At 38.9% G+C, this 18,712-nt stretch overlaps 1 long non-coding RNA gene across 1 annotated transcript; it reads left to right on the top strand.

Moving 5' to 3' along the window:
* Positions 1 to 800: 800 nt before the first annotated feature.
* LOC114255942 (uncharacterized) lies at positions 801 to 6,522 on the top strand. The gene is made up of 2 exons (XR_014356226.1): positions 801 to 1,108; positions 5,929 to 6,522. It is a non-coding gene; the product is annotated as an uncharacterized LOC114255942 (long non-coding RNA).
* Positions 6,523 to 18,712: the final 12,190 nt, after the last annotated feature.

The raw sequence follows: 18,712 nt of genomic DNA, 5'->3' as shown, positions 1-18,712 counted from the left end.
TTTAGCTAAAAAACTAAAAAATTACTAAAAAAGCCAAACGAGGCCTTAGTTTGCAACCTTCATATCTGTGTATCACAAGATAGATGGAAGCCTTTTCTTGGATCAATTTCTTTCGATAACAAAATAGAGGAATTGCATGCTAATATTGTAGGACAAATTAACGTAATTTTCTCAAGCGGAATAAATTTTACCAAGATTAATACAATAAAATCACTTGTCAATCAGTTCTATTAATTAGATTTATTTATATACATATTTTGACTGATAAATTTATCACTATAAATTTATTCATAAAAATAAGAGAGTCTGATAAGTTTATCAAGTGATAAATTTATTAATAGGACTAATAAGTAATAAGTCTCAAAGTAGAACCTATTAGTAATTTACTCTTATAAATTATTAAAAAAAGGAAAAGACAACAGAAGAAAATAATATAATTTTATACTCTGCGTGAGCCATTAAAAAAAAAAAAAAAAAATTCATAACCAAACACAAATGAGATCTAACTATAAGTAAAGAAAAAATTAATTATAAATAAAGAAGAAAGTTATGTAAGGGTGCATAGATAAAGAGAAATGTTTGTATATCAATAAGGCAGTGTATAGTATTACGTTTTACTAATCACAAATATATATATATATATATATATATGTCTTTTATTATTTTTTAAATATTAATATAAATATAATAAATTCTATTATCAAAATTAACTATAATAATACAAGATGTGACGTATTCCTATACAAAAATTACTCATTTAACGGAGGTGTATAATAAAATTTTCTGAAAAAAAAAAAAAAAAATCAAAACGCGGAATTTGCGTCAAACTCTACAATAAATTTGGTACTTTCCCACAATCATACCGCATACTGCGGCTACCGTACCCTCCAGTTACTTACCACTTCTATCTATCTCCCCTCTCTCTCTCTCTCTCTCTCTCTCTCTCTCTCTACCTTCTCTCTAATTTTGGCAAATCACACCAAAAACATTGATTCCAATTAATTAATTGATTAGTTTTAATTCATTTCATTGGTAAAAACCAATTCAACACCACCACCAACAGCTCTTCGTTCTTCGATCGCGATTATCTTTGAGGTTATCTTCACCCGTAAGTTGGTCCTATTTTCTGATGATTTTTTTTTCTTATGATGCAGATCTATGCTCTTTTTTCATTTTTTTTTGGTTTCTAGGGGTAATTTCAATCATTTTCGTGAATGGAAATTTTGATTGTGATGTGCGCTTGTATCATTCAATAGATCGCTGATAGATTCGAATTAGATGGCTCTCAAATTTGTAGAAATAATTTGTTTTGAAAAATGAACCAAACGATCGAGATCGGCACAACAGTAGATTCCGCTGCGAGCATGAATCTCTCAAGGTAAATGTAAAGATTTGATTACGATTGCATGTATATTGAATTTGCATCATTAAAAGGAAGTTTGGAATGTAACGCTTTTGATACGTGGTGTGCCTTGCAATTCTATTGCTTATATACCCATTATTTATTATTTTTTCTCATAAAGCAACCAAATAGAATTGGAATGACACACAGGCTAGTTGGAATTCCTGGAAGATAGGATAATTCCTCCATAAGAGCATCTCAAGTGGTTTGCCATTGGCTCTGCTATTCCTATAATTTGGCAGCTGGATAAGAAAAGCTGTGCTCCAATGGTTAGATATGGCATCTGCCAAATTTGTCAAATGCTAAAGCTTGTGCCAAATTTGACAAAAGCTTTGGTAGCTGCCATATGTTTCAACTTAGGCAAAACCTTCCTCCTAGCAAAATAGATAAATTTTTGCAAATGACATCGGATCATTGGAGCACCATTGCTATAATTCTGCTATTTATTTCCAAATTTTAGCAATGGCAATGCTATTATAGCATTTGCCATTGGATATGCTCTAAGCATAGGGGCACAAGATGCAGAATTCATATATTGGTCTTATTTGTTGGCTATTTAGCTTTTTGACTATTTTAGTCTGGCTAAAAAAGTTATGTTTGGAAAGTTGATTTTTTTTTTTTTTATTTTGTAGTTGATTTGATGGTTGTGAGGAAAAAAAAAAAAAATTATGTGTTGGATGTGACATTTTGGCCTTGTTGGGAACGTTGGTGTTTTTTTTTTTTTTGGGGGGGGTAAGTGATGTGATGGTTGTAAGAGAAAAAGTGAAATGATTTTGAGTTGGATGTGACATTTTGTCTTATTGGCTATTTTAGTCTATTTTGTCTTTTAGTGAGCTATTTTAACTCAACCCTCTTCCCAAACACTCCCTTTGTCATATTGACTAGTTTAGTTTATTGTCGTTTAGTGGGCTATTTTAGCCCAATCCTCTTCCCATGTAAGTAATGTAAAGGGTTTTTAAATGTAATGATGGTGTGTACCTTGAAGAAAAGGATCAGATTTAACAGAAAATATATTCCTGGGGAGACTAGAGATTTATGGCTAGAGTAATTGTCAAAATGGTTGGATAGATAGAGTAATTGTGTTTAGGAATCTGCCCTTAGTCTCTCATATAATGAAGGTTTTGTTAATTCTTTTTGACCAGGGGGGTGAACTTTTAATTATTTTGGTATATTCATCGGTCAAGATGGTTGAATTATGTTCACAAAATACTCTGTGTAGGGTATGGATAATAGGCAGTATGTGTTTCTCTTTTATTCACTTCTGAATTATATTACTACGTTTGTGCAACTAGTTCAAAAGAAGTTCTACAATTTGCTATAAAAGGTTTTATGCCCACACAGGATGTGGGAGTATAACCACCCAAAGGTCATTTCCTAACACTAGTCCTTGTTAGAAAAATGCACACACATATATATATATATATGAAAGGAATGGACACTTGATGGTTTTAAACAGTCAGTTTAATTAGAAAATTGACCATTTGGTTTAATCACAAAATCTTATGCTTTATTTAAGAAAACTTTATGCATATTTTAAATTTTTACTAATCAAGAAAATTTTTGTATTGTTTTTTGTATTTTACCAATTAGGGAGAAGCTTTAAGTAGAAATACAATTCATATAGGAAACTTATCAATCAGTTTAATTAGCAAACTTCACTAATTATTTAAACTTTATTATTTGAGTTATATTTATGGCCTTGCATTTGTAGCAATGATAGTAGAACACATGGTTTTGTATAATATATATATATATATATATTCATTACAAAAAATCCATGAACAGGAATAGCGGCTTGGAGAGTGGGGAGGAGTTTGCCTTGCCATGTGGCATTCAAAGAGGGCATAACACTCCTCTATGCAACATAATATAGATATTATGCGGCTGTATGATATCTCAAAAGAATCATTAACTCATTGGATTTGTTCAACAATTTTGTATGTCAATTATGTGATCACCTTAGGTAGATCTTGTGAAATAATAAACTTCTATTGAAGTTCTGTGTGCTATCTTGGTCCATGGTCTTGAATTTGGTCCAAAGTTGGTGAAATTATCTGTACTTGTTGACTTTCTCAATGAGTAGGAGGATAGCTGTTAAAGCTGTACAGTAGTTACTTTAAATCATGGTCCAGTTGTTCACTTTGGTCCTATGCAATAGACTGGATTTTCTGATCTTTAGACTATAAAGGCTTGGTATTTATTGAGAATTGACAAGCAAGTATATGATCTCCTAGTGTTTTGAGTTGTTTATTGCTAAGATCAGGCTGTTATTTTGTGTTAATTACATCTAGCTTAGGGCATTTTTGGCTTTCCATTTTTATTGTTTGACAACTTCAACTGGGATGTGTGTTGGATTTGGCATCAGCATGGAAGTTATAACAATATGGCATGATTTAAGTTAAAGCAGTTTGATGAAGTTAACCCGCAGACTATAACACTTGATTCAAATTGTAAAAATAAACTATAGGTGTAATTCATTGGCTTGAGCATACCAAAACATGTACTGGGAAGAGAAATTGAGGATCTCAAGTAGCTTTTGATGGATGTTTATTGTGTAATAAAAAGCTGCAAAACTTTGAAATTTATGAATAGAAATCCTGCATGAACAGTTGTGTCCTGAAAAATACAAGAGAACATAGAGATGATTGACTCTGTTATCAGTATTCCCAATTTATAAAATGCCTGAATTAACAACTAGAAATGCCCCCACTCAAAATGAAAAAAGAATTTTTCTTGTTTTTTAGTGGAGTTCTATTCTCATTCTTAGGAAGGTCTGTCGCAGTTGTTCTTGACTATCAGTTCTTATAAGCTTGTTCATTTCATTGTTCATTAATAACTTGGGCTATTATAATTCTTTTGCCGGCTTCTGGCACATGAATCCTTTTGTCCTAATGTTTGAATGTGTTATCAATGAGACCAGACAGTTAAGTGTATGACAACAGTGTCTCATGTAGTGACTCATGTGAGGAAGCTAGCTGCACATGGGGTTTTGTCATCTGTTACCTTTATTTGATACATCTGTCTGGTCAAGCAAATTTGACATATGGCTTGTCTATGATTTAATTTAATTAATTTTTTTGGTTCTTTCAAAAAAATGTAGTTTTATTATCTATCACAGCTGTAACTGGTAAGTGCCCCCACCATGCTGTTGCCTCTTTGTCATGTTAAATGAGTAAAACCTTTGCCATTTCAATTTGGGTTAATTTTACTTTTATGTCTTAAACTATCGCCATTTTTTCTATTTCATTCTTAAACTATTAATTTCATTTGTTTTGTTCCTAAAATTTCTAATTTCAGATAACGTGGTTCAATTGGAGATGGTTGTCCAAGTCTTTGACAATTAAAAGACTAATTTGATGGGCAAAAATGTCATTTTAAGCTTTGAACAAATTAAACCATCCAACCAAGCTCACATTTTTTTTATTCACTATTTTGAAATGAGGACCGGAGAAGATGAGTGTTTGATTGTATGGTGTAAGTTGTCCAATATATTGTGAGCAAGAAAATAGGTGTTGTATGATTTAGGTTGTAAAATTGTAAAAACTACTTTTTTGCCCATTAGATTAGGTTGCTGTCATTATTTATTGGGTAAATTACACTTACACCTTCTGAGGTTTGGGTTTAATACATATCATCTTCTGACATTTGTGAAATTACACTGACCCCTTGTCATTGTAATTATTTAGACGGAATTAATGTTGGTATCAAAAAGATATTGAATTCATGTACTCTTTTCTTGCTTTATTTATTTATTTATTTTTCAATGTAATTTCCTCTGTATTTTTAGTAGGAGTTGTTGCCTTTTATATAAGTAGGAGGTTTGTGAAATGAGACTAGTAACCACAACGGTGAAAATGTATTTTTTATAATGTCAGAGGGTGGGATGTAATAGGACTAAACCTTAGGGGTGTCAGTGTAATTTACCCTTATTTATTTGGACGGATTGTCTCCAGTTCGACCATATGAATTGAAATAAAAAACACTTTAGGTTGTATTTGGTTTATAGATTTGAGGAGAGATTTGCAAAAAGAAAAGGAAAAAGGTAGATGAAATATGAATGAAATATATCTGCATTTCATCTACGTTTCACACATCTTTTTCTTTTCCTTTTCCAAATCATTCCCTAATACCCTGAACCAAACACAGCGTTAGGGACTAAATAGATGAAATTGATACTTTATGGATGAAAGAAAAAATGATAATACTTCAAGGGATAAAAGCGAAATAAACCCTTTCAATTTTTGTGGTGAGTAATACATATTTTTTTCCTCTCTAAATTGATGTCCTCAGCCTACTTGTAGCTTGGAAAACTACCATGGAGCTGGTGCCAGTTAGGCTTGTAAAAATTAAACATAGTGCTTTGCTTCCTTTTTTGTAGTTCTAAAATAATGCTTATATTATAGTAGCTGTGCTGTATTGTGCTTCTTCGACAGAAGATCAATTATTTTCTAGAACTATTCCATACAATATTCTTGGGGTTTTGAAACTTTGACCAATTTTGTACCTGTCATATTTGATTCAAACAGGTACATATATTCTACTCTGGCTGAAGTGAGTGCATAAGCTATGGCCCTTGAAGGCATAGTATCCTCTCCGCACAGAAGGACACAGAATGCGCAAAATGCATTTTCTGCATCTGCACCACCAATAAAAAAGCACTACTCAAAGGGGGATGAATTGGAAAGCTGTTCGGGGCTTGTCCAGCGGCATCGGTTTCTCCTCACGGCTCTTGTTCTCCTGGCGTGTCTCTGTACTATTTATCTCTACTTTGCCATAACTTTAGGGGCTGGTGAATCATGTTCTGGGTTGACGGGAGCTGAGAAAGCGTTGTGTCGCGTGGAGCAAGCAAAAGCAACAATGGCCAAAGGAAAATTAAAGTTTTATTAGTATATAGATGACATCGCAGAAGATGGTGGTGGTGATTCTCTTCCCCTAAGGGTTTAAATTTAATTTTAAAATTATGTTACTAGTAGATGTTAGAACCTCTCAGGAGCTATATAGCTCCTTAGTTTTTAATCATGTAAACATGAATTGCAGATGAATTTTGTTTTTGAAAACTTGTATAACAACTTCAAACAATTATCTTACTTGTGAAATCCGAAATTTTGGGTTTTTTTTTTTTTTTTCCTGGAATATTTGTTACATTTATTGAGGACCATTTTGTGCTATTTGATTTTTATTTTGCTTCTTTCTTCTTCATTCTTTCTTTTTGTGGTTGGTTTGACTTATGGAGGTAATCTGATTTGGATTTTAGCATCAGCTTGAAGTCGATGATTGATGGAGCAGATCTATACCTATGGAAATAGGAAAATGGGATTGAAAATGAGAGTACAATTCTGTAAAAATTAATCCTAATATATTTATGGGAAAGACTTCTCAAAGGGTGTGTATCATATGTATTTTATAATTAAAGAAAAAAATAACATAATTTTATTTTTTTTTAGTAATAAAAAAAAGAAAAAAAAGTTATAACCAAACACTCTATGAGATATAATCAGAGATATCATGAGCTATAATTAAAGAAGAAAATTGATCGTAATTAAAAAATAAAATGATATAATTAAAGATGCATATAGTATATTTCTTTCAAGAGGTGTGTAGTAGAACTTCCTGTTAGTTCTACCCTTTTTTTTTTTTTTTGGTACATGTAGTTTTATTTAGACTCACACAATTTGTAATTTGGATCCCAAATATGTTGTTTTATATCTGATGATCTGATCTTTTGTATATTTAGGTTATTAAATTGATTTACCTTTCTTTTTTCCTACTAATAAAAAAATAAAAAATAAAAAGTCAATTTGGCCGAAGTATAAAATTGATGATTCCTTATGCTAGTCTATGTCCACGTTACAAATAGGCACAATTTCAAATTCCTTTGACTTTTGTTTTTAAAATCTTTCGAATTTATCTTATTACTTTTCACTGTAAGGAAAGAAAGCCGAATTTATCACATATTTTCAGTAGTAGTTCTCTGTTTTTCTTTTGCAAAATTTCTAAATATAACAAATAAATTTAGGAAAAACTACACATAAGTGGGGTTTTGAAAAAATATTTACAAATTAATAAAAAAGTGTATGAATTTAATTATTATTATTTATAAATTTTACCATTATTTTGATTTTTCTTTTAAAAAAAATACGCTAATGTGTAATTCTCCAATAAATTTATCTTTGGATTTATTTTTACAACAGCGTTACATTTACATAATTTTTTTCCTCACAAATGAGGTAGTAACAAAATTTTAAAAGTTAACCCACACTCTAACTGATAACAGTGGTGATAGATCCCACTAAAGATGGACCACTAAGCCAGCTCTAATGAGCTGGCAGTCCAGAAAATAAAAAAATAAAAAAAAAACAAAGAGCAAAACATCAAATCAATTAGGGGCACAGTGTTTTTAGAGCTATTAGAGCTCATTGTTTTAGTGGTCTCAAACAATTTTCAACTGATAAAGAACTTGCATTATGTCTTGTCACTTCATTTGTGGGGATTGTAAGTAAGAAAATTGTGGAAAAAATATTTTTCTTATTTTTATTTTCAAACTACTAAAAACAAATATAGAATAAGGAAACACAGTTTTAAGGCTTCTTTACACATTGTTTGTTTAATCAATTTTTTATTTAATTTTTTTGAAACATATAACATTATTATTTATAATTTGAATTTATTTGAATACGCAAATAAATTTATAGGAGGATAGTATAATTTCGTAAATTATAATAGATGGAGACATTCGAAACTGTAATATCGTAGCATATCATCATCGTATCATAATCATTATTCATATATATTGACAAATTGTTAAAAGTGTACCGTTATTCTATTTTTTTTAACCATTAATACATTTTTAATAAATTAATCTTCTCATTTTATTTTGAGAAAAAACTTATAAATCTCATCTTGAAGAATGGTAGCGTTTAGTCCTAATAATTTTTTTTATATACCAATTAGTACCATTAATTTTAGAAAAATAGATTTAATATATGTAGGAGAGGGTTCAAGAAAGGAGTTGGAAAATTCGAAGATCGAATTCTCTAGAATATGATGAGAGGCTTAGATTCTTCAATAATCTCAACTTAGGAACACAACAACAAAGGAGATGATGGAGATAAGAGATTGGGTGAAGAAGAAGGCAAAATGGCTAGAGAATAGAATAATGGCAAGGCTCTCCCATTGATCTCCCACTTTCACTCTCAAGGTCGATAATGGAGAAGGGAAATTAGTTCTTTCCCAAGAGTTAAAAATCTCCAAAATCCATCCCTTGTAAAACTATGGGTGGGTGCTATTTATAGGCACCTCATGATGTAGGATGGAGCCCATGTGCAAGGCACATGGGGGATATTTTCTCTAACCACCTTGTCCGAGGGGGTGACCTCTCCGAGGAGGTGACTTCTCCGAGGAGGTGACCTCTCCGAGGAAGTGACTTCTCCGAGGAGGTGACCTCTCCGAGGAGGTGACTTCTCCGAGGATGAGAAAACCCCGAAGAGGAGATCAATCCCTCGGCGAACCCTTCTTCTTAGCCACACCTAACCAATGATCCCCAATCATCCCAAAGGGTCAGGGGTAGTCCCAGAGGACGTCCTGCCGCAAAATATTGCCGAGTCTCATGGACCCCCCGGGGTCGTGCCACCTCGACCCGGGTATAGGCTAGTTTAACCGAAGAGTGAATTTATCTCCACTCACCGTCCTCGGGATCGGGTCCTTTGTTCGAACTCCATTACGCCCATGGTTCTGGTGCGTAAATCCCGGAAAGCTCCGAGCCCGCAAGTGTTCTGGGACTCATTAACGGAGCGACTTCTAGATTGCGTCTGAATCCGTTCGAAGCCAAGTACTTCAGATCTCTAGATTCGTGGATCCGAATCCTTTCGAGTCCGAGTGCCTCGGATCTCTAGGCTTGCTTAATACCCTTTCGAGTCCGGGCCCAAGTAAGTCTCTAGGTTCGTGGACCCGAACCCTTTCGAGGCTTACAGCGATTCAATCCGTTTGATGGCGATAAATCTGGGCCCACCAATTCTTGGACTTGCGATAAATTCGGGCCCACTAATCTTGGGCTATTGGGCCTAAATAATTTAGTGGGCTCAAATTAGCCCCTCTTACATTTGCCCCTTGCGTGTATGAGAAATTTTAAATTTCTCAGACATGCATACTGTCATTTCTTCGACCCTGTTTCGCATCACGTTCCCCAAAAAAAAAAAAAAAATGTTTTGTCACGACAGAGCCTATGGATAAAGTTAAGGACGCACTTCAATTTACAGAAAAAATTGACAAGCAAAAATTTTAATTTTTTGTACTTTTTTTTTTTTTTTTTTTTTTTTTTTTTGATGGCCCAAAACCCTAAATCTCACAACTTATTTTTGCCTCAGCCGCCGAAATCACCCAAATTTCTTCTCTTAGCCTACTCTCTTTCTATATTGAGAGACCCGGTTCTTCATTTCTTCTTCAAGCAGCTTTCCTTCTTCTTCTTCGAGTTGTTCTGCTTCGGGTTTGCTCACGGAGGGGCTTGTTGATTTTATCTTACGGCTTGTGCTTGTGCTTGAAGGGCTTTGCAATTTTCTCTACGTTGAGTTAAAATATTTGTTCCATAATGCTTAATTCTGAAGTAAACAGCAATGTGATGGGCAACAGTGGGGCTGGCATGCCTTCTGACCATAAACAGTCACCGCTACTAAGAAAGATAGCACGGAGAGATGTCCAGAATGATAATAGAACTTTGATACGTAATCATCCAGAAAATTCCCCCATTCTGGGTGGAAAATCCATCACAGATGCAATCAAGGTTTCTGGAACTAAGAGACTCACACCTGAGTGCCCTTTAAGCCCCCCTTTTGGCCCTTCCTCGAGCAAAAATGGTGTAAAAGATCATTTCATGAATGCCCGAAGAAAGTTTGATTCAGAACCAGGCAAAAAAAAATTCAGGACAGTACGGACAAAAGTGCTGATAACCGTCAATCAAGCTCAAAGCATTCTTGCCACAAGCAACAGGAATTACCTCGACAGCAGACTCAGATGAAGGAGAGCAATTTGTTTTGTTCTCCTGTAGTTAGACCAAATCATATGGCTTCAATGATGAACTTTATGTGCGGTGGATCTCCAGTTCCCATTGAGGTCAACTCAGAGATCTGTCATTCAACTGATTCTAAGGCTACCAATGATCAACAAAAAAAAAACAGAATGGTTTATTCATTTGCAGAAGGTCTTGAAGCAGTGCGACGAGTCTAATCAGAGGGATTATATCCAGACAGACACGCAGTTGAGTTGGAGAAAAAAAAAAGCAATGCAATTTCCAGGCACCGTCTTCAGCCGTGATCTGGCCAACGCCGACCACGCCCGCCCTTTCAACGCGGCGTCGGTCTGTCCAACTACTCCGTCGCTTGCACACCGCCTGCTGCCTCCGGCTTCGGATTGTCCGACACTGACCATACACGTCCGCCCACTCAACGCGACGTGTGTGGTCTTGCCTAGCACTGCACAGCTTGTCGTTGGCCTCGAGTGTGCTTGCTTCATATCTACAGCCCGTGCTTGTGCGTCTCACACTTGCGGCCTTGCCACTGCCTCTAGCCGCGGCTTGCTCCGGCTCCGGTTTGCACCATTACTCGGTTTCCTTGTTCATTGTTGCTTTGAATCTGCTCTTGCTTTCTCTGATCTGTGGGTAAAATTTTGTTCAAACCCACTTTTCTTTCTTGCTTTGATGGATCTTTATGCTCACGAATTTAGATCTGCTGGGCCTTAATGCTAATGTCTGTGATTTTAAATTCCACTGATGCTAAAATTTGTAAAGTTTGAGATCACAAGTTTGTGGGTGAATACTTAAACCCACTGTTTTGAACTCTACATCTGATATACATATATATATTGTGAATCTTGATTTGGATCTTGATTAGTGCTCCTTGTGAAGGCAAAGCAGCAGTTGATAACTGCAACAAAATTTGTAGGTAGCTTCAGAGATGGGGAATCTCATTGACTCCACACTCATTCACAACAAAAAAGACATGAAGACTTGGGTAAATATTGGACAATGTCTTGCACAAGGGGCGATCAATCACACTGGAGCCACTGTGACGAAGGATATCCTTGATTTGGTTCATGGAACCAGTTAAATCATGCCAATATACTTCAGAAGGAGAAAGAAATACCCCAGGTACAACATCATCATGCCTCGAAACGCATGAATATGGAACAAAAAATAAAAGGGTCCCATAGACAATTCCTCAATGATTTTTTTGCTTTGAAGTAGCCATTTCATTTCAAGTGAATGTGTAAAATTTGGACATCTGTGCTATGCTAGACATGAAAGGGGTCTTGGATCTTCTCCAAACTTGAAGAGCTACCAGCATGTCATCAAGCCTAACTTGAGTCTTTAACCCAATATCACAGCCCCGACTACTGCAAATGTCATGACCCAAGCTGCTACTGACCTCTCTTTGCTGAAACTCTTCCTCCAACTTCGACGGTCCAATGCAAACCACACACGTTCGCCCTCTCAACGCAACGTGTGTGGTTGCTGACTCTTCTGTGGTACCAGCGTTGATTCCGGCTTCAACTTGTCTGACGCCGACCACGCACGTTCGCCCACTCAACGCAACGTGCGTGGTCTTGCCCAGCCTAGCTCAGTCCTGTTGATTACAGTCTATAAAACCTTTCTGATTTCAACTTGAATTCCAACATCGGCTTCGGACTTCACCCCTTTAACAGTCCCAAATTTGTGAGTATGAAATTCGGCTCCCTCTTCCTCTTGTTGAATATAAATTTTGTTATCGAATGATTGATTGTTGCAACCCCGAGAATATTAGATATCATGCTCGAACTCCTGATGTAGAACTCATCGTAGGACTTGTTGATATGATGAAATACCTCGTTGAATAATAAAGATGATATATTGTTGTTTGTTTAACTTGTGGATGCTTGAGAAATACATAGCTGATGCCAAAATTTTGTGTGACCGTTGTAGTTTTACGTCGGCTTGAGAGGAGCCGGCCCGAAGAGACAAAAACTTGATTGTTGCATTTTCATAAACTTGCTCAGAGTAATAAAATTGTTGTAACTTAAATAGATCATTATTATTTGTTGATATTGCCCCATTCCGATAATGCCAGAATCAGGATATGAAATTGATATTGCTCATCTCATTTGTCGGTTTTACTATTTCAGACAAATAAATTCTTGATTGAGATCCACGACCTCGGGGCCCTTAGAACCCGCACTAATGAGAGCAAGGGCTGTTCCTCGGAAGTCCGAATAGAAGCAAGACTGTCCCTCGGGAGTCCGAAAGTAGCACACACCCTACTTTGGCAAGAAAGATTCCTCTGGAAGATAACCGAGTCTACCAAGCTTGCACCAACAGAAGTAAAGATTGTCTCCCAGAAGTCCGAGCAGAAGCAAGGCTGTCCCTCTGAAGTTCGAGCAGAAACAAGGCTCTCCCTCAGAAGTCCGAGCAGAAGCAAGGCTGTCCCTCTGAAGTTCGAGCAGAAACAAGGCTCTCCCTCAGAAGTCCGAGCAGAAGCAAGGCTGTCCCTCTGAAGTTCGAGCAGAAACAAGGCTCTCCCTTAGAAGTCCGAGCAGAAACAAGGCTGTCCCTCGGAAGTCCGAGTGGATGTGCACTTCTATTTCGGCAGCTAATGGAAGCAAAGGCTATTCCTCAAAGCTCGCACTGATGGAAGCAAGATCTGTTCTTCGAAAGTCTGAGGCAGAGAACACACTCTACTTCAGCAAGAAAGATCCTTGAGGCTCGCACTGATGGAAGCGAGGTCTGTTCTTCGACAGTCTGAGTGGGAACACACACTCTACTTCAACAAGAAAGATCCTCGAAGCTCACGCTGATGGAAACAATAGCTGCTCTTCGGAGGTCTGAGTGGGAGTATACTTCTACTACGTCAAGAAAGGTCTCTTCAGGTTGGTAACCGAGTCTACTATTCCTCTTTCTTCTTCGAGGGGCAGTAAAAAATTGAAAACTGTTTCAAGTAACATAACATAATGAAGATATACAATGTAGAGAAAATAACTTCTAATGGAGATACATAATATGGAGGAAATAAATTTCTTCATAACATAAGAAAGATAGAACTTCTTGGACAATGTAGTAAATGCAAACTGTAAATGTCATAGATAGACTTCTTCCACGGAATGTTGAAATTTGCCCCTAGAGTTGCAAGATCATTTGGAAAGCTTTCACCAGCTGCTCGGGTTATGGCCGTCATGCACCATCATAGTCATGTTTTTGGATCCTTCTGTACAGACTGATATCCCCATCTTCGCAGGATTTTTCATGAATCTGTTGTAGTCGGAAGCTTGCTTCTTGTTGGCCAACACACCAGGCTGGGAATCCGGTACCTCCTCGGAAATAAAGTTCACCTTGAATAATTATGAATTGGGCAAGCTTGGCCATAGTCAATTTTCCAACTTTGCTTCTGAGTTGTTCGAGGACTTCTCCTCTCCAGTCCTCCGGAAGGCCTTTGTCTTCAGGTATTATCGAAGGCTCTATTCTCTTCTTGATAATAATTGTCGCCTCCTCCTCTGGGATATCAACTCTTGCCCCTAATGTTGAGAGGGCATCTGAAAACTTGTTGTCGGAGCGAGGCACATGCTCTATTTCGACCTTCTGAAATTTGTCAAGAAGCTTTTGGACTGCTGTTCGATATGTGGCCAAGGCAGGTTCCTTTAAGACGAATTGTCCTGAAACTTGCTTCACTATCAGCTTTGAGTCCCTCCGGATCCGAATCTGATGTGCTAAGAAGTAATGTCTGAGCTTTTGGGCGGTAAATACCCAAGCTAAGCAATGTCTCTCTATCGGAGTATATTGGACTTCTGCTCCTCGAATCTTCTGGCTGATGTAATACACCGGACGTTCTGCTCCATCTACATCTTGGACCAATAATGCCCCTATGGACTTGGGGGTTGAAGTTAAGTACAACATTAGAGGCACCCCGGGCTGCGGGGCTATCATGGTCTGAGGCGAGGTCAAGGCTGCCTTGATTCTCTCGAAGGCCTTTTGGTGCTCCTGGTTCCACTCGAACTTGGCATCTCCTTTTAATAAAGAGCCGAAAGGTGCAGAGATCTCTGCCAGTGCTGGGATAAACCTCCGAATATAAGACACCTTCCCGAGGAACTTCTTTAACTCCTTCTGAGAATGTGGGGGAGGCATTGCTTTGATAGACTTGACCTTGTCTTCATCTGTCTCGATACCATGCCTATGTACAAGAAACCCGAGGAACTTCCCGGCCGTCACCCCGAAAGCACATTTGAGAGGATTCATCCTCAATTCGAATTTCTGGCACCTCTTGAATACCTTCTCAAGGTCTCGGAGATGGTCTTCTTCTTTCTTGGATTTCACCACTAGATCATCAACATAATCTTCCACCTCATGATGGATCATGTCATGAAAGATTGCAGTCATAGCCCTTTGGTAAGTTGCACCGGCATTCTTGAGTCCGAAAGGCATGACTGTATAGAAGAAGTTTCCGAGAGGTGTTCTAAAAGCAGTCTTTTCTGCGTCCTCTTCAGCCATCTTAATCTGATTGTATCCATTGAATCCATCCATGAATGAGAACATCTGGTGTCCCAAGGTAGTATCCACGAGGGTGTCGATGTGAGGAAGAGGGAATTCATCCTTCAGGCAAGATTTGTTCAAATCTCGAAAGTCTACACATACTCTGATTTGGCCATTCTTCTTCTTTATTGGCACGATGTTTGCTAACCACGTGGGGTACTGTATTGGCCGGATGAAACCAGCCTGTTGAAGTTTTTCAATCTCCTCCTTAATCTCCTCTTCGAGATCTGGATGATATTTTCGAGCAGCTTGCTTAATTGGCTTGGAGTTTGGGAACACATCAAGATAGTGGGAGATTAGGTCAGGATCTAGTTCGGGCATTTCCTTATATGACCAAGCAAACACATCTGAGTATCGGCTTATCAACTTTAACAACTGTTCCCGCTTCTCTGGGCTAAGGCTCGAACTTACGAATACCGGCCTCGGTGCATCTTGTCCATCACTCAGATCTATTTCAATAAGTTGTTCGGGCTGAGGCTTCGGCCTATCTTGCATACATTCTGGAGCCATTTCAGGCTTTATTACTATATCATTGTCAGGAGGCTCTTCTTTTGACTCGGAGTCGGTGACTGAAGAAACCGACTCCCCGCACCTTCATAAATAGTACACCATCTTGCCTCCTTCTCGAACTTTCATCACCTTCCGAGGAATAGGCGGACTTTCTGGTCTAGACATCGCTCGCTTACTTGATTCTGTCATCGGCTCCTTGTCATCTTTGATATCCTCCCAACGAGGAATTTTGACCCCTCGAGGCTTAGAGGTGGTGGGAACTTCTTCGACAGCCAGTTCGGTGAAGTAGATGGCATCAGAATAATGAGCTTCATGGATCTCGAACGGCCTTTCTGTAGCCTGAATTGTCACCGTCTTCTTTCCCCATTTAGCCTTAACACACTGATGATAACTTGATGGTACAGCCCCATATCTATGCATCCAGGTCCTCCCTAGAATGATGTGATAATTTGCCTCAGAATCGATAATATGGAACTTGGTGGCCGAGCGAATCTCTCCAACGGCTAAATCAACTGTTACGCATCCGATAGTAACTCTCCTTTCTCCACCGAAGCCAGTGATGACTATCGGCTGCTTCACAATGCGTTCTTCAGAGATTCCGGCTTTTTCTAGAGTAGCGCGAGTCATAATGTTGATAGAGGCTCCACTATCTAGAAAGGCCCTTTTGAACTCAACCCCGTTAATAAAAACAGTCACATAAAGCGGGCGATTGTGAGAAAAAGGATACTTTCGATCAGCCTCGGAGAAAGTAATGGCACTAGATTGCTCTTTTGCCTTCCTCGGGATAGACCCCTCAGTCGACATGCATTCCTCATGGTGTGCCTCGGCTATATTAATGATAGATTTGGTGATTTCCGTTCTTGCCTCCCTGGAAAGTCCAAGCTGGTCAAAGAACTGCTTGAACTTTACACAGTCTTGCAGGGTTTTGGCATAGTGATCCGGATCTTTTTCCACTCTTGGAGGCTCGTAGTTAACCATCTCCTCGGTCTCCTCAAAATAAGATGCCACATAAACATGGTGTCCTCCTCTTCCATAGTATTCTTCTCCTCCTTCTGTATCAAAGGGATCTTCGCCATGAGTCATAAATGTTCTGCCCTCTGGATCGAGAGCACTTCCATAGTAAACTTGCTCACCCTCTGGCTCGAGGATGTCGTCCAGATAACAGTCATCGTCATCGAGATTAGCGATAGCCTCGATCATTGGGCCTTCATAAGCTATCATAGCAACATTCTTGCCCTTGTCTCGGTGTTGAGGATATGGTTGTTCTCGGATGTCTTGAGTCCCTCGCTTTTTGAACCTCAATTCGTCTGCCTCGACTTTATCTCTGAAGATTTTCCTGAGAGTCCAACACTTCTCTGTCGGATGTTTCAATGTACGATGGTAGACACAAAATTCAGGGCTCTCACGGTCCTTTTTTGATGGCATTTCTTCAACATAAGGCAATTTTAGCTCTCCGTCAGCCACCCATTCCTTAACTAGAGCTTTCACTTCCTCGATTCCACATGGATAAGAAACATTCCCCTTTTCACCATTATATTGCTTTCTTTTCTGGCCTCTATGACCTCCTCCTTGTGAATTTCGGGTATCCGGGGCAGAGGCAGCAGCAACGGTAGGTCCGCGAGATGACTTGAAACTAGTCTTGTAACTGGCTTTAAATCCGGACTCCTGAGCCTGAGGAATGCTAATGTTCCGAGCTGCTTCTATTAATGCCGAGAAGGTGGGTAGCTTGTGGTTAACTAGAAACATTTTGTACCTGCTCAATGCCCCTTCTAGACAAATTTGAACCAGATAACTCTCCTCAACTGCTTCATGACAATCCACGGCCTTGTCCTGAAACCTTTTGACGTAGTCAAGGATGTCTTCACTTTCTTGCTGCTTCTCTTTACACAATGTAAGTGTGGTCACCTTCTCCGCCACTTGAAAGAACTTGGAGTGGAATTTGTTAACCATTTCCTCCCAACTTCGGACAGAGTTTGGGGCCAAATTAACATACCAACTATATGCTCGGTCGGTGAGGGACTTAGAGAATTCTCTCAGTCGGAGGACGTGGTTTGAACCATGAATACCTAGAGTCTCGATGAATCGCACAACATGTTCTCGGGCATTCTCTTGTTTGCCGTCGAACTTGATGAACTTCGGCACTGTATACCCCTCAGGGTATGGATAGCTCAGCATCTCAATGGGGTAAGGCGGCTTGACGTTTGGATCAGGCAAAGAGGGTAAGGTCCTCTTGCCCCGTTCGAGATCGAACATGGCCTGCACATCGGCGAGAGTGAGAAACTGTTGAGGGAGAGAGTTTGATGGTGGTATTCCCGGGACTTGGCTTATGTACCCGAAGATTGAGCTAGGGGCGTCTTGGCCATTCTGGTGCTGCGAATTCATCATTGGTGAGGACATTTGACGATACTGGCCATCAGCGCCTATAGACAAGCCAGTTGGTGATGGCATATTGAATTGAGGCCCATAGAGTCCACCGCACGGCGCCGTTATACCGGGTTGTGCTTGCAGATTTGTTGTCGGCACCAAAGGAGGCCCACTTGGTGCTTGGGTAACATTCACTGGTGGCGTAACAAGATTAGGTACGGGCATAGCTCCCTTTTGCGCCATCATGCTCCTTATGTTTTCCTGGACACCAGCAGTCGTTGGAGCGCCATTCATTACACCAGAAACTCCCCTAGTCACCATTGGATCTTGGCTCGGCACGCCATGGAGCCCGGGCATGGGCAAACTGCTGCCGCCTACTGTGGTTTGAGCATGTGTTACTGTGGCCGTGTTGCCATGAGCCATAGGCTGATTGGGGCCTACTTCTCCTTGGATTTGATTTTGCGCTCCGGCGGGAATAACTCCACCACCAGTTTGATTTCCGTTTGGCGCCGGTGCAAAGTTAGAACTCATCACCAACATGGTGTGAGTGAGATTCTGAAGAGTGGTAAGAATCTCTTGCTGAGTATTTTGAAGTCCTTGAATGGCTTCAAGCAAAAGTGGTTGATCTGGAGCCATGGTTCTGTCATCACCACCATTAGAGGATCCTTGTTGGTGAACTTCATCTTCTCCCGCCATCCTTGTTGGAGTTGTGTGGATTCCAGATCTCGTTGAGACCATTAAACAATCCGCCTCCCCAGCGGAGTCGCCAAAATGTAGGAGAGGGTTCAAGAAAGGAGTTGGAAAATTCGAAGATCGAATTCTCTAGAATATGATGAGAGGCTTAGATTCTTCAATAATCTCAACTTAGGAACACAACAACAAAGGAGATGATG

This window comes from Camellia sinensis, chromosome 15 (genome assembly GCF_055761805.1).
Source record: "Camellia sinensis isolate YWXY chromosome 15, ASM5576180v1, whole genome shotgun sequence".
Taxonomy (NCBI): Eukaryota; Viridiplantae; Streptophyta; class Magnoliopsida; order Ericales; family Theaceae; genus Camellia; species Camellia sinensis.
Note: the sequence above shows the minus strand (reverse complement) of the source record. Positions and strands in the feature narration are given on the sequence as shown.